General features: G+C 39.2%; 1 long non-coding RNA gene across 2 annotated transcripts in view; it reads right to left on the bottom strand.

Moving 5' to 3' along the window:
* The window catches only part of LOC126213546 (uncharacterized), a 422,558-nt gene that overhangs the window by 302,285 nt on the left and 102,088 nt on the right, over positions 1-18,185 (bottom strand). The window lies entirely within an intron of this gene.

An 18,185-nucleotide genomic window follows, 5' to 3' on the forward strand; every position in this document is an offset into this window, starting at 1 on the left:
GAGAGAGAGACAATAGGTATAAGAAAATAAATAATGGCTTACGATTCCACATGCAGCACGATAAACTAGTAGTAGAGTTTAAAATGCAACTACAATATATAACAGCACCCTCGCAATACTACATCATATAATGTAAAATCAGGACTTACATTATTGAAGTGCTTGCTTATCCTTTCAGAAAATACAGCCTTCCTTTTGAAGAGATATACACGTACTCCTCCCTCTTTCAGTCTCCATCGCACAGTTAAACTTTCACTTAATACAAGTTTTTCTTATTGTGAAGCATGAGTTGTTTTTGTTCCACATAATAAGTTGTGAAATCTATTCCGTTTACTTGAAATAAACATCTAACAAAACATATGAATTTCATTTCTCACCTCGAATTCTGTTTCATTTTCTCTTTTTTACATCACTTGCAATAGAAAATATTCTTTCGGATTCAGCATTAAAATGTGGAAGTGAAAGAACCATCTCAGCAAGTTTACTGATATTCTGAACCACTGATACCTGAAACCTTTCAAGTTTGAGATTTCACTCTGCATACGATCCAAATCCATTTCTGAAAGTTCCTTCTTCCTATTTCAGCCACAAACGGTAGACTTCTCCATTCAGCTGCAAAGGTAATTACATCAGATCCTCCAAACTTCGATGCGATTCGTGATACAAATCTGGTACCTTCTGTCACCTGTTAATGCAATATTTGACTCTACGAATTTTAAGTCTCCAAGAAATTCATCGTGTTTAGGCAGATCCTTCATTTATTCGATTGCTGCGATATAGAAATCAGTGCATTTAAGTCTTAGTTTATGAATTCCCTTTCCACATTTCCTAGCGAGTTTGTAATAACCGTTCACATTTGGGACCAAGAAATTCTGGTTCTAATAGGAGATAATGGTATGATGGAAGTTTATTAATCTTGTTTATTTCAGTGAGAACGCCAGGGTTTTGAAAGTTCTGACCAATGTTTTATAAACAAACCCAAAGAATCTCCTGAAAACTTGTGAATTAATATTTTCCTCAATTGGAAAAGAACGTTAAAAGTGTCGAAGTAAACCAAAATATACTTTAGAGACAATATGTAATCACTGAATACACAAACAACGAACAACGTAGCCAACATGTGGAGGGATCAATGTTGCAAACAAAAACATGTTCTGAGCTAAGTGTAAACACGCCTTATAATACACGAACTTTCAAATTCGCGAAGCCCTGTTTCTGCAGACGTTAATCTTGAACAGTTGCTAACTGGAAGTAATGCAAAAACACGTAACAGTTTTCCAGCAGACGAACAACACATACATGCAAAATAAGCTATCGCGTTCCCGACAATTTAAAGAACCATTTACGTTCATTAGATTAGATTAGATTAGATTAGATTAATACTAGTTCCATGGATCATGAATACGATATTTCGTAATGATGTGGAACGAGTCGAATTTTCCAATACATGACATAATTAGGTTAATGTAACAACATACTTAAGTTAATATATCAACTTTATTTTTTGTGTTTTTTGTTTTTCTTTATTTTTTATTTTTATTTTTTTAATATTTTTTTCTTTTTTTTCTTAATTTATATCTAAAAATTCCTCTATGGAGTAGAAGGAGTTGTCATTCAGAAATTCTTTTAATTTCTTCTTAAATACTTGTTGGTTATCTGTCAGACTTTTGATACTATTTGGTAAGTGACCAAAGACTTTAGTGCCAGTATAATTCACCCCTTTCTGTGCCAAAGTTAGATTTAATCTTGAATAGTGAAGATCATCCTTTCTCCTAGTATTGTAGTTATGCACACTGCTATTACTTTTGAATTGGGTTTGGTTGTTAATAACAAATTTCATAAGAGAGTATATATACTGAGAAGCTACTGTGAATATCCCTAGATCCTTAAATAAATGTCTGCAGGATGATCTTGGGTGGACTCCAGCTATTATTCTGATTACACGCTTTTGTGCAATAAATACTTTATTCCTCAGTGATGAATTACCCCAAAATATGATGCCATATGAAAGCAATGAGTGAAAATAGGCGTAGTAAGCTAATTTACTAAGATGTTTATCACCAAAATTTGCAATGACCCTTATTGCATAAGTAGCTGAACTCAAACGTTTCAGCAGATCATCAATGTGTTTCTTCCAATTTAATCTCTCATCAATGGACAAACCTAAAAATTTGGAATATTCTACCTTAGCTATATGCTTCTGATTAAGGTCTATATTTATTATTGGCGTCATACCATTCACTGTACGGAACTGTATGTACTGTGTCTTATCAAAATTCAGTGAGAGTCCGTTTACAAGGAACCACTTAGTAATTTTCTGAAAGACAGTATTGACAATTTCATCAGTTAATTCTTGTTTGTCAGGTGTGATTACTATACTTGTATCATCAGCAAAGAGAACTAACTTTGCCTCTTCATGAATATAGAATGGCAAGTCATTAATATATAATAAGAACAACAAAGGACCCAAGACTGACCCTTGTGGAACCCCATTCTTGATAGTTCCCCAGTTTGAGGAATGTGCTGATCTTTGCATGTTACGAGAACTACTTATTTCAACTTTCTGCACTCTTCCAGTTAGGTACGAATTAAACCATTTGTGCACTGTCCCACTCATGCCACAATACTTGAGCTTGTCTAGCAGAATTTCATGATTTACACAATCAAAAGCCTTTGAGAGATCACAAAAAATCCCAATGGGTGGTGTTCGGTTATTCAGATCATTCAAAATTTTACTGGTGAAAGCATATATGGCATTTTCTGTTGAAAAACCTTTCTGAAAACCAAACTGACATTTTGTTAGTACTTCATTTTTACAGATATGTGAAGCTACTCTTGAATACATTACTTTCTCAAAAATTTTGGATAAAGCTGTTAAAAGGGAGATTGGACGGTAATTGTTGACATCAGATCTATCCCCCTTTTTATGCAAAGGTATAACAATAGCATATTTCAGTCTATCAGGGAAAATGCCCTGTTCCAGAGAGCTATTACACAGGTGGCTGAGAATCTTACTTATCTGTTGAGAACAAGCTTTTAGTATTTTGCTGGAAATGCCATCAATTCCATGTGAGTTTTTGCTTTTAAGCAAGTTTATTATTTTCCTAATTTCAAAGGGAGAAGTGGGTGAGATTTCAATTGTATCAAATTGCATAGGTATGGCCTCTTCCATTAACAGCCTAGCATCTTCTAATGAACACCTGGATCCTACTATATCCACAACATTTAGAAAATGATTATTAAAAATATTTTCAACTTCTGACTTTTTGTTCGTAAAGTTTTCATTCAATTTGATGGTAATACTGTCTTCCTCTGCTCTTGGTTGACCTGTTTCTCTTTTAATAATATTCCAAATTGTTTTAATTTTATTATCAGAGTTGCTGATTTCAGACATGATACACATACTCCTGGATTTTTTAATAACTTTTCTTAATATAACACAGTAGTTTTTATAATTTTTGATAGTTTCTGGGTCACTACTCTTTCTTGCTGTCAGATACATTTCCCTTTTGCGGTTACAAGATATTTTTATACCCTTAGTAAGCCATGGTTTCTTACAAGGTTTCTTACGAGTATATTTAACTATTTTCTTGGGGAAGCAGTTTTCAAATGCATTTACAAAAATGTCATGAAATAAATTATATTTTAAATTGGCATCAGGTTCACAGTACACCTCATCCCAGTCTAACTGCTGTAGGCTTTCCCTGAAATTTGCAATTGTTAAATCGTTGACTGAACGTACCACTTTGGAGGACTGTTTAGTATTGCTGAATGGAGCTATGTCATATATTGTAACTAGCTGTGCACCATGATCAGAAAGACCATTCTCAACAGGCTGAGCATTTATCTGGTTAAACTTATCTTGGTCTATAAAGAAGTTATCTATCAGTGAGCTGCTATCCTTTACCACCCGAGTAGGAAAATCAATAACGGGTGTCAAATTGAAAGAACCGAGTAATACTTCAAGGTCATTTTTCCTATTACCCTCTTTCAGAGAATCTACATTGAAGTCCCCACAAATAATAATTTGCTTCCCCCTGTCTGACAGATAGCACAACAAGGAGTCCAAATTTTTCAGAAATAGATGAAAATTTCCTGATGGGGACCTATATACAGTTACAATTATAAATGTGCCTTTATTTAATTTAAGCTCACAGGCACATGCTTCTATATGTTTCTCTACACAAAACTTTTTTGTTTCTATACTTTTTGCACAATGATAACTTTTGACATATATGGCAACTCCTCCTTTCTCCATATTTTCTCTCATTACATGTGCAGAGAGCTTATATCCACTTACATTTACCTTATCCATATCAGTAACAATGTGATGCTCAGACAGGCATAGTATATCTATTTCATTCTCAGCTTCTAAATCTTCTAAACAAACCAGAAGCTCATCTACTTTATTCTTTAAACTCCCAATATTTTGATGAAATATACTTACATTATTTTTAATTATACCTTTATGAGAACCTTTCCTTATTCTAACATTTGCAGTACTCTCCTGTCTGAGTTTCTCATTGTGCTTAGGCCTAGTTCCTATACCAGTGGTCACACGGTGTTCAGAGAGGCAGATTATGTCAACTGGGTTGGGTGACTTTAATTCATCAATGCAATTACCTAGGACTGAGCTACAACTTGGTGGAAATAAAATTTCTGGTGATTGGTGAAAATTTATAATTGATAGCTGTGATTGGTGATCCAATGTGCTAGAATTGTGCTGTTTAATTTCTTTCCTAAACTGAAGATTTGTTTCAATCCTGACCTCTCGTAGAACTTGACATCTTTCTGTCTTACCTATCCTAAAAAAGGTGCTGCTCCAACACCTGTAACCACTGGTATTTTACCATTCATGGCAGTGCCTCCCCCCCTTCAATTTCCTGCTATTACCCCAGCCAGTTTCCCCTTCCCTTTCCTGTTGAGATGTAGGCCGTGCCTGGTATAGTCCCACCTACTGAGATAATCAACAGGAACCACACCAATATGAGCCCCCGCACCCGACCCAAGCAGCCGTCCCAACTCCAAATTAACTCTCCCAACAGAAGAGTCCAAATGAGGCCAGTCATGACGTCTCAGGACAGATACAAATTCAACATTGGTGTGTCTCGATGCCGACGCAATCTTTACCAGGTCACACTCTATACTGTACCCAGGATCTCTGTCAATGCTGTTCCCTGGCCCTCCCACAATAACCACGGTGTCTTCCCTGGTAAATCCTTTACAGAGTGAACCTAAATCCTCTGTCACCTGATCCAGACTAGCACTTGGTTTGAAAAAATTATATTGAAATTCTTGTAAAATAGTGCAGCGCTTTGCACTGCCAGGTATGTTGCTTGTCACGGACCTTATTAACTCTTCACAGGATCTAGGAAGCTTCTGACATGTCTTGTTTGTAACTGAAGCAGATGAATGGCATATAGAGTTGAGAACAATCAGATTTGGTACAACATTTCTAAGTCTTGTTATGACAGAATTACAGATTCCCAACATTACAGACACGTTGTCACAAGCCATGCCAATTACATTTGTAATTGGAATATCTTTCTCTTTCGACACACTCCTCAGAGCTATGAATAGATTTTCTTCCGAGCAGTCTTTGGCATCCAGAGGTTTCGACACCAGAAGTTGGGTTTTCACATACCCATCAACTGGCGACACATATTTCACTAAAACGTATATATGTTTGCTATCTGATATGTCGGTACTCTCGTTCACTAAAATAGAAGATTTCCTTTAGATACTGAAACGTTTTATCAGTTTCCACCTTTGCAATAGCATTTTTCACTATATTGGCACACTTTATACGACCTCAAGTAACCTCTGAAGCAATTTTGAAGTCAGAGAAAACATCTTTTAACACAGGATCAAGTTGGTCCACTGTTGAAAACGCAACAATATGCTCAACGAAAAAAGTTGATAATCTCAATTCAGCTGTCTTCGCCTTTTCCGTATGTTAGATTTCATCAAACATTTTCGAAAACAATCAACAATAGTTTTGTTCCTTTGCACAGTTTCAACATGTTTAATGTGTTTAACTCGATAAGCATTTTTTTCGAGTTCGCTTCTACTGCAGGCAACAATAAAGTAACACTGTTTACACCGCGCCTTTCTGTTGTTACCTTCGACGGCATCCAACCAACCTCTAAATCTGTCAGTTTGAAGCCAAGAGTCTTGGAAAGTTTCAGTATGTTTTACGGGTTTTCATTCATTGAACCCGAATATCGATTTCTCTGCACTCGATGGGTTGCAGTCTGACATTCTTAAATGTGTGCAAAACAAACTACTCACAAACAATTCTCTGTCTTTCCAAGCATTAATCCCGACTTGCGGGGTCTGCTGTTTCGCTACATCTTCTCCACTTCTCCCTGTCGTTGAAATCTTCTGGTCTTAAGCCAATAAGGTGCATGTCTCCCCTGACGTTGTCAGTCCATCTCTTTGCCGGTATTCTTGGTGGTCTTGTCCCTCCTGGGTTGATGTGGAGCTCTGTCTTTGCAACTGAGTTGTCTTGCTTTCTCATGACGTGGCCGTAACAGCGGAGACGGCTTCTCTCACTAGAGGCTTTATTGAGCTACCTGTCAGCCAAAAAGAAGCAGTTACTGGTTTTTGGTGATTTTAATGTAGATTTCTAAAAAGATACGGATAGGAAAATAGAGCGAGAATCTTTGTTTCATTGTTTCAATCTAGTGTTTGTTGTAAATTTTCCAACTCATATGCAGTACGATAGCAGGTCACCTATCGGTAACATTTTCATAGACAGTGCTCAGGCAGAAACAATTAATGTGTACCCAGTTGTTAATGGGCTATCTGATCATGATGCACAGTTAATGGAAATAACACATATAGCACCTTACAGGCTTCAGGCAGATTTATGCAAGGCAGGGAGGTGAACAGGGTACAGAGTTTTAAGAGCAGCCTAGAAAAGGTAGAATGGGATGAAGTATACACAGAAAATTATGCTAATGCCAAATTCAATTTATTCCACCGTAAATTTGTCTCAATAGTTGAGAGTTGCTTTCCTGAAATGTTATCCAAAAAAGCCATTACAAAGTCAAGTAAGCCATGGATTACTAAGGGAATTAAGATACAACATAAGAGGAAGAATGAAATATATGGACAGGTCAGAATAAGCCAGGATCTGTCGTTACTTGCTTTCTACAAAAGATACTGTAATATTTTAAAGAAAGTCATTAAGAAGTCGAGAAGCTTATGTGTTCTGACAGAAATTAATAATGCGGATAGTAAGATTAAAACTGTATGGAACATTGTCAAATGGGAGATGGGGCAGCCTCGCAGTGCACAGCATACCATAGCAATAAAACTAAATGATGATGTTGTGAGTGATAATTCACAAGTTGCAAGTATTTTTAACAACCACTTTCTGAATGTAGCAGCAAAAATAGGTTTAAAGGGTTCAGTTGAAGAAGCAAAAAAATGTAAAACTGTCATTCACCAGGACTTTAGGCCTTTAGAAATAGCACCAAATCCCCCCCCCCCACCCCCCTGAAATTAAGGGAATTATAAATATACTGTTAAAAAAGAACTCATGTGGTGTTGATGGAGTCTCTAACAGAATTTTGAAGTGTTGTTCTAATTCAATAAGTGGAGTCCTTAGTGATATATGTAATGCTTCACTAGCACAGGGAAAGCTTCCAGACAGATTGAAATACACAATTGTCAAACCTCTTCATAAGAAAGAGGACAGGAGCGACTTAAATAATTACAGACCAATCTCATTGCTGACTTCATTTTCTAAAATATTCGAAAAGTTATGTATTCAAGAATAGTCTCACATTTAAGTGAAAATAATTTACTCAGCATGTCACAGTTCGGATTCCGGAAGGGTTACTCGACTGACAATGCTATCTACACATTTACCCATCAAACAGTACAAGCCCTAAATAACAAATTATCGCCAGCTGGTATTTTTTGTGACCTTTCCAAGGCATTTGACTGCGTGGATCACGTCACACTCTTAGAAGAACTCAGGTTTTATGGAATTGAAGGCTATACACACAGATGGTTTGAATCATACTTAACGAACAGAAAGCAAAAAAGTCGTGCTGAATAACACAAATAATGTTGAGAGGGTGGTAAATTCTAGTGAGTGGGGAGTTATCACAAAGGGAGTCCCATAGGGTTCAATTATAGGTCCTCTGCTATTACTTGTTCGTCTGAATAACCTCTCACTTAACGTTCAGCAAGCTTAACTAGTACTTTTTGCAGATGACATGAGTGTTATAATAAATCCTATTCCAGAAAAAGCAGCTGAAGATATTGTTAAGGATGTGTTTCAAAGAATTATTAAGTGGTTCTCAGAAAATGGCTCTCCCTTAATTTTGAAGAACACTCACTATATCCACTTCTGTACACTGAATAGAGTCACACCCACAATTGATGTAGCATATGAACAGGGCTCAGTTAACAGGGTAGATTTATCCAAATTTGATGACAACTTGAACTGGAAGAAGTATATTACTGAGCTTCTCAAACAATTAAGTTCAGCTTCTTTCGCTCTTCGTATAATCGCTAGTCTTGGTAATAAACAGATCAGGCTCCTAACGTACTTTGCATATTTCCACTCAATAATGTGTTATGGAATAGTTTTCTGGGGTAACTCACCACTTAGACATAAACTATTGATTGCGCAAAAGAGAGCAGTGAGAATAATTAGTGGTGTTCACCCAAGGACGTCATGTAGACACCTATTCAAGGTGGTAGGTATTTTAACTGCACCATCAGAGTACATATATTCGCTAATGAAATTCGTTATAAATAATCCATCTCAGTTTGTGAAGAACAGTGATGTTCATATGCACAACACTAGAGGGAAAAATGACCTTTCCTAACCGTTATTGAAGCTGTCAGTTGCTCAAAAAGGAGTACATTATTTAGCAACAAAAATCTTTGATCATTTACCCAACAACATAAAGTGTCTGGCAGGTAGCAGTTTAAATCTAGCTTAAAATCATTTCTTTTGGACAACTCCTTCTATTCCATGGACGAGATTCTGTTTCAGAACTGGTAAAAAAAATTGTACATCTAAATGTAGTTGCATATGTAGAACTAAAAATTTCAGTAATATTAATATTAGCACTATTCACTTGTGTCTATATATATTTTGTAATCTGACTTGTTTCACATCATATCGATAAAATAGTCGTAAAAATTATCTACAGAACATGACATAACTAAACTAAACTGGCAGTGATCGGCTCGACACCAAACCTTTGCTGGACGTCTGCATTTGTTCTGTGCTCACATCGCGTCAGCCCCATGGACCATCAAAGCATCTACATCTCCTTGCTGTGTAACATTCGCTCCTGTTGTTTCGTCATAGAGCGACACTCAGTCGCATACATTGCTTTTACCTTTAGATTCTGAGGCATCTTTTTACTGCAGAGGACTCCATTGACCTGTCTCCACTTGAGCCAAGCTGCATTCACCGTCATCCGAGTATCGTGTCGCAGTCTGAGGCGACGACAGGCCCTAGCTACTTACAATGCATGGTATTCTGCAGGTCGTCTTCGCCGACACTTATGCTGCCTCTGGTTTGGGACCCGCATTCTAGGTACTCTGTCTTCTGGACATTGAGGTGCAGTCCTTTTTCAACCAGTCTGTCCTTCCACGTATGAACCTGGTGCTGGAGTTCAGGGCACGCTTGGGCAACAAGTGCCACATCAACACCATAACGAAGGGTCCAGGGATGTGAAGCCTGTATGTCAGCTGTTGCCATATCCATGCAAAGGATGAATAGCAATGGTGGAAGGGCAGAACCCTGATGAACACCCACAGTGATATAGAAGGGCGGAGCAATTCCAGCAGGACTCCGAACAACACTAGTGAAATTATGGTACAAAAGTTGCACCCAGCTCACATACTCTTCAGGGACGCCAGAGCAGCGAAGAGCTCGCCAAATAAGATCGTGTGGCATACGACCGACAGCCTTTTCTAGGTCTAGAAATGCCATGTGTACACTCTTCTGTCTCTCTGTGTTTTTCCATCAAAAGGCGTGTGGCATGGATAGCATCGATGGTGCTGCATCCCTTAACAAATCCACACTGGTGTGGTGATACAGAGACAATACTTCTGAGTCTGCTATCGTGTGATAGAGGAGTCGAATAGGGTGACAAGTCGAGCAGTCGTTCACGTCTCCTTTTCCCTTCCAGATTGGAAGTGTGATGCTAGATGTCCATGCTTGTGAAAGCTGTTTTTCGATGATGATTCGGTTGAAGAGTGAGGCAAGGAATTCTGAAGCAGGCTTTCCGAGGATTTTCCAGATTTCCGCTGGTAGGTCATTTGAAACAGTTGCTTTTCCATTTTCCATCTTGCTAATGGCAAGCATTACTTCCTCAGGTGTCATTGAGGGGTCAGGTCCTAAGATAGGATTAGGACTAGTAATTGGTGGATGCGTAAACTCTTTGTTGCTGATGTTATCAAATTAATCTGTCCAACTCTGGGGAATAGATTGTCTATCTCTTAGCAGTTTGGCGTCGGCTTCCTTGATGTGCATGACATGTCCAATGTCCTGAGTTGAACGGTGACATGACTTAGCTAGACGGTTGACGTTGTTTTCTCCTGATGGTGTGTCAAGCTGGTCTTACAGTGTCTGGTAATACTGGTCTTTTCCTGCAGCTATTGCTCTTTTTGCCTCTGATTTCAGGTTGCCATATTTCTGGAGATCAATGTTAAGTCGTGAATTCCACCAAGTCTTGTTCGCTAACTTTTTCTCCTTGATTGCTTGCTTGACTTCATCTGTCCCCCACCAGGTTTGTTTATCAATGTATTTTCTTCCAGGTATGTTTTTTCCCAGCGTTTTTGTCGCTGCTTGATGTATTTGTTCCACAGTATCTTAACACATATCTTCAACCGACTGATCGGTCTTCATGGAGAAGTTTACCAAGGCTGTCATCAACTCTTTTCGCTGGGTGTTCATTCACCACCACTTAATTCGCTCAGGCCCAGTCTTAGGTTTAGGTTTGGGTTTTATATAACACACGAATATTGAGGACAAGCAATCGGTGTTGTGGGGCGATGCAGTCATACAAAATTACTTTGATATCCGTAACCAGCTTCATGTCTTGTTGACAAACTAGCCAATAATCGATCTGAGTAGCATGTCCTCCACTTGTATAAGAAGCCAGATGTATTGACCTCTTTTTAAACTATGTGTTGATCACAATGATATCATGAGCTTCTGCAAAATCAAGTATCTGACATCCATCATCTTCCCACTCACTGTACCCATGTCCTCCATGGCATCGCATATATCCTTCTTTGTGAGCCCCGACATGCCTGTTTAAATCTCCTCCAACAATAATGGACTCATCCTGGGGAACTGCTCGAAGGAGGGCGTCCAGACTGTTCCAAAACTTGTCTTTCTCATCCTCAGTGTATCCAGTTTGAGGTGAATAGCAAGATCCAATGTGGGCAGTGATAGCTGTTGAATCAATCTTGATATACATAAGCTTTTCTGACACCCTAATGACACAGGTGACATTGTTACGGAAGTCCTGGTCGTCGACTATTGCTACGCCGTTTCGTGTTCTGGTACCATGATAGATGAGTTTGTAGCCATCTCCGATTTATTTTGCCTTTGAACATTTCCACTTGGTCTCCTGGATGCAGTCAATGTTGACACGTCTGTTTTTAAGCATTTCTGCTAGTTCACGATGTCAGCCGGCCAATGAACCAATATTGAGGGTAGCAAATCTCATTAGTTGTTTAGGCTGAACTAACTTCTTTATCCTACCCCATCCATGAATAGGTGACCCTCGCCCATTTCTCACGTGACTCGGGCGCAAGTGTCACGCTTCGCTTCGGGTGGATGCCCTAGCATGCTCCGAATTTAGCAGAGACGTTGCTATAGATTAGATTAAAGATTCCTCAACTGACAGGTCGCTTCATCAGTGGCTCAGGGCATTTTATAGCTACTGCCAGCATGCAATTAGGCCGCCCCTAAGCTGGAGAACATACTCTGGAGTACAGACACTACAGCTAAATGGTATTTCCCCTCTCATTTAATCCCCAGAAAGGAGGGTTGCCTCATCTGCCAGCTTCGACATCCCGAAGTCCTTCTTCTCCAAGGTCGCTGCCAGTAATGTCTTCATCTGTAACCCTGGGCATGATTTATGCCCCATGGGGTTGGGTCCCTGCCTGAACTCAGCCATCCTATCGCTCCAACCTTCTGAAGTTAAGGATGCCCACCCCCACGACGTGGATGTGCCATACAGGAATTACCCCAGTGGAAGAATAGGGAAGGGGAACCTACCTCCCTGGAGCCGGGTTAATGATTGTGTATGCTGCCACAATCAAAGGCAAACCACTCAGAAACAATTATTACTTAATAAGGTCAAGATTTGCATCCAAGACCCCAAGTGACAACCAACAAGTAATAACTTCGTGTAAACTGAACTGAGCAAATTAATCCACTTCAAACAATACCGTATAACAATGTGCTATGTTACAGCTTAACATGCCACTTGACTTATGCTCCTGTCTAATTTGCATTATTTAATCGGGAATTCGACAATGTTTCACAAGTGTCACTCACTCACAAATAAAGCTGCATTTAAGACGTGCATACTAAGGGAAATCTGAACTAACAATAGCTATTATAATGGAAGTGCTGACTGCTGGTTGAACAAATGGCAGTGAACCGGTGTCGTGTAATTACTTTCGTGAGCCGCTTTTACTTTATTTTTGCGGTATGTGACAGTCATACCTATAACAGTGCACGCGTTTTACTGCTGTGTAAGCAAACCTATCGTACCCATAGTGAGAATGATGACTGTTGGTTATACAAATGACAGTTGGTGGGTGCCGTGTACTTAACTTCTGTGAAATTTTTATCTTTGCTGTCGTATGTACCATAACCAATTACTACATTAGGTCAGAGGCACTAAATAACTCTCCCATATTCATCTCACGTTTTGCAAAAATATCCCTTTGTCACTTACTGAAAAATATTTATCAAAATAGTCCACAAGATGGTACAAATCACACACTGGTAACTACTTCAATGAAGTTCTGAGTGAGGTAGAACACTATGGTCTTAGGTCAGTAATCTATGGTGTTAGTGATCTGATACTGGAGAAACTTTGATTTCACTATGTAGTTCAAGAATTTAAATGCAATAAATGTCATCATTTTGTTTACATACAAATAAAAATACATGTGCTAACTTAAATATGTTAAATAAGCTGTTACTATTGCCAATCTGGGTGCAATTTGTCCACTGTACAGCAACAAGCATAAGGAAATATTCATCACAAGCACTTCCCTAGACACACATGCGCACACAAACACACACACACACACACACACACACACACACACACACACACACACGCATACCAAATAAGTTCGGCCTGAGAAACTTTATCCAGTATGTCTTATACCAGAAATGTAAATCTTCTGCATGACAGTACTTCAATCATGGACGTTCGCAGAAATATCTGTAGAAGTGGACAAGATTTTAAAAATGCCACATTTTTATATAACTGCTGTAGTGACTTTGAGAACCAGTCATATGTTCAACGTAAAATTTGCTGTAAAGTACACCAAACTTACCGTATCTGAAACGTTTCGCAATTATTCACTCAATAATTTTATAAGGTATATTTCTTTGGTACAAAAAAAAAGCAAAGCATATATACAAAGTACAAACTTTATCATGAATACAGAGGCAACCTCTTTCACTTAAAGATCTGTAACTGCAGAAGGCAACGGAAGCCACTGCATTAAAGACACATAATGTGTAGCCGCAGGACATTGGCCTGTAATTTGAAAAAGTCATTATGATCTCCCGATTGACAAAAGATTCCGGAATAGTCCCACATTCTGGTGTCTGGGAGCAAACTGCCAAGTGGGAGGTGACCATGAGAAAAAGATTGAATAACCAACGAAACGATAACACTCTACGAGTCGGGGCATGGAATGTCAGAAGTTTGAACGTGGTAGGGAAACCAGAAAAGCTGAAAAGGAAAATCCTAGCGCTCAGTCTATATATTGTTAGGGACGAGGACTTCTTGTTGAATGAGTATAGGAAAATACTATAACGGGTGCATATTCGTTATGAATAGGAAGGTAGGGCAGAGAGTGAATTAGTGTGAACAACTGAGTGATAAGACTGTTCTCATCAGAATCTGCATTAAACAACATCAGTAACGATACTTTGGGTACACATGCCAACGTCACAAGTGAAAGATCAAGAAAAAAAGGAAGTATATGAGGGTACTGAATGGGTAATTCTGTATGTAAAGGGTGATGAAAATCTAATAGTCATGGCAGGAGTGAAATCCTGCCATAGGACAAGGAGTAGAAGAAAGTGTTATGGAAGAAGATGGGGCTGTATTAGGAATGAGAAAAGAGAAAGAATAATTGAATTCTGCAATAAATTTGAGCTGGTAATTGCAACTACTCTGTTCAAGAATCACAAGAGGAGGAGGTGTACTTGGAAAAGGAATCTTTCAGTTAGAGTACATCGTGATCAGGCAGCGATTCCAAAATCAGATACTGGATTGTAAAGTGTTCCCAGGTGCAGATATACACTCAGGTCACAATTTAGAAGTGATCACGAGTAGGCTGAAGTTCGAGAGACTTGTCAGGAAGAATCAGTGCACAATGGAGTGGAAGCATTAAGGAATGAATAGGTACGCTTGAAGATCTCTAAGGCTGTAGATACTGCGATAAGGGATAGCTCAACAGACAGCTCCGTTTAAGAGGAATGGATATCTCCAAAAAGGACAATCACATAAGTTGGCATGAATAACATTGGTGCAAAGAAGGTAACTACGAAGAAACCATGAGCAACAGAAGAAAAGCTTCACTTGATGAAAGAAGGAAGAACAAAAATGTCCAGGAAAATTCAGGACTACAGAAATACCTCCAGGAATGAAATAAATGGGAAATGCTGGGAAGCTAAGGCGAAATGGATACACGAAAAAGTGAAGAAATCGAAAAAGAAATTATTATCAGAAGGTCTCACTCAACATACAGAGCAATAAAAACAATCTTCGGTGAAATTACAAGCAAGGGCGGTAACATTGAGAGTGCATTGGGAATTCCACAAAGGAGAGACCGGATCAGAGAAAAGAGTACACTGAAGGCTTCTATGGCGGGAAAGACTGTCGACGTGATAGAAGAAGAGACAGAAATCGATATAGAAGAGATAGGGGATCTAGTGTTAGAATCAGAAGTTAAAAGGGCTTTGGAACATTTAAGATCAAATAAGGGAGAAGGAATAGATAACAGGCCATCAGATTTTCAAAAATCGGAAGTGGCTACAAAACGATTGTTCACATTGGTGTGTAGAAGATATGAGTCTGGCGATGTACTATCTGACTTTCTGAAAAACATCATCCATACAATTACGATGATTGCAACAGCTATCAAGCGCGAGAATTATCGCACATTCAGCTTAACAGCTCGTGCATCCAAGTTCCTGACAAGAATAACATACAGAAGTATGGAAAAGGAAACCGAGGATGCGTTAGATGATGCTCAGTATGGCTTTAGGAAAGGTAAAGGCACCAGAGAGGCTGTTCTGACGTTGTGGTTGATGATGGAAGCAAGACTTAAAAAACAATCAAGACAAGTTCGTATGATTTGTTGACCATAAAAAAGCGTTTTACAATGTAAACTGGTGCAAGATATTCGAAATTCTAAGAAAACTTGGCATAAGCTTTAGGGAAAGTCGGATAATATACAATATGTACAAGAACCAGGAGGGTATAATAAGACTGGAAGACCAAAAATGAAGTGATCAGATTAAAAAGAGCGTAAGACAGGCGAAAGGGAATACAAAACGATTAAAAAATGAGATTGACAGGAAGGTGAACTGGCTAAGCTGGAATGGCTAGAGGCCAAATGTGAGGATTTACAAGCATATTTCACTAGGAGAAACATAAATAACGCTTATAGGAAAACTAAAATGACATTTGAGAAAAGTGAAGCAGCAGTAGGAATGTCAAGAGCTCAGATGAAAAACCAGTCATAAGTAAAGATGGGAAAGCCGAAAGGTGTAAGAAGTATATAAAGGGTCTATACAGGGGTAATGAAGTTGAAAGCAATATTATAAAAAGGGAAGTGGACCTAGATGATGGTGAGATGGGAGATACGACTCTGTGAGAAGAATTTTACAAAGCTCTGAAATATCTAAGTAACACAAGGTCCCAGGAGTAGATGAAAGTCCGTCAAAACTACTGATAGCCTTGGGAGAGCCAGCCATGACAAAACTCTTCCACCTCGTGAGCAAAATGTATGAGACAGATGAAACACCTTCAGACTTCAAGGAGAATGTACTAATTCCAATTCCACAGTACGCAGTCGCTGAAAATTCCATAATATGCAGTTGCTGAAAATTACTGAACAGTCACTTTAATAAATCATAGTTGCAAAATACTAACACAAATTCTTTACAGAAGAATGAAAAAACTGGTAGAAGCCAACCTAGGGGAAGATCATTTTGGATTCCATAGAAATGTTGGAACATGAGAGGCAATACTGACCCTATGACTTACCTTTGAAGTCAGGTTAAGGAAAGGCAAACCCACATTTATAGCAATTGTGTATTGAGAGAAAGCTTTAGGAGAGTGTTTCCTGAAATAGCCTTTTTGAAATTCTGAAGATAGCAGGGGTATAATACATGGAGTGAAGCACTATTTACAACTTGTTCAGAAAACAGACAGCAGTTACAGTATTGGGACAAAGCCTAAAGTACCGTTATCCAAGATGGCGGCGATGACCTCATCCAAATGTCGGTAATGATGTCATCTGATGACATCATTCAAGATGGCGGTCGTGACGTCACACAAACCCACGGTGGTTTCTGGCCCAAAGTACCGTTATCCAAGATAGTGGGAAAGTGCCATGCCCCCTGCCACGCCCCTCTGCCATGCCCTCCCAGGTGGGAAATTCAAATTCAATCAGGACACTGCAACCTCTACTAACCTAAGAAAATGACGGGAAAGAAAGGTCACCTCCACTAACCTAAGGCACCTGACCGCCACCTCCTCCTACAGATTCGTGGGAAAAGGACTCAGCCTGCACTGGGCTGCTGGAGGGAGGAAGGAGTGTACTTTAATTATTGTGGGACAATTTATTTAGGGATGAAGAATATGTATCACAGTGATACAGAACACATGCTCTGACAAGCCACACAGCATACAGACCTGCAAACTACTCCTCAATAACTCATGTATAATGCTCTACACACGCGCTTGCTAATTGTAAACTGTCAAAATAACGCATTGCACAGCCTACACACATACAAAACCACTCGTAAATATTGCAACAACTCGGAAATTGTCAAAATAATAATCCATCGAAAAGACTCTGCAAGCATGCTTGCTAATCATCGACTGTCAAAATCATGCACCAGTCTATATTTAAACAATTAGAGACAGCACAACCATCCAGGCGGTCTGCACTCCAACTGACCTAGTACACAGTACCACTACCAGTTCCATGACATAATCCAAGTTGGCTGCCATGACATCAGCTGATGACGCAAGTACCATTATCCAAGATGGCAGCAAACAGTGTGTTCACCACGAGGTCTATATCTAGTACGCAGTACCACCATCAGAGAGCGGTGTCGTTCGTTCAGTGATGTAATCCAAGATGGTGGCGGGAAATGGTGGGAAAACGACTCTGCTTGTGCTGGACGTAAGTTTTCATTTTGCAGGCATTGTCTCCACCACGAGATCTAGACTCCAACAGACCTAGTACACAATACTGCCACCAGAAGGTGCAGTCATCCCTGCTGTGACATAATCCCAGATGGTGGTCTGGAGGGGGAAAATGGCGCGAAAATGACTCACCCTGCGCTGGGCTGCTGGATAGAGTAAGGAAGGAGTGGACTTTATTTATTTTGGAACAACTTATTTAGGGATGGAGTATATTTATCACACTCGTAGAAAACACATGCTGGGGTCACGCCACACAGCCCACAGACCTGTAAACTACTCCTACATAATGCTCTGCAGACACGCAAACAGCTCCTAATTTACCGAAATAATTTAAGTACACACCTACAAACTGCTCCTAAATAATGCTGTTCACTGACGTGCAGGCACGAAATCATAAACTGTCCAAATAACGCATAGCACAGCCTACAGACCTGCTCATAAAATAATGCAACAGACACGCAATCAACGCACGTAAGCACAGCACTCCACACC

The sequence above is a fragment of the Schistocerca nitens genome, chromosome 11 (assembly GCF_023898315.1).
Source record: "Schistocerca nitens isolate TAMUIC-IGC-003100 chromosome 11, iqSchNite1.1, whole genome shotgun sequence".
Lineage (NCBI taxonomy): Eukaryota > Metazoa > Arthropoda > Insecta > Orthoptera > Acrididae > Schistocerca > Schistocerca nitens.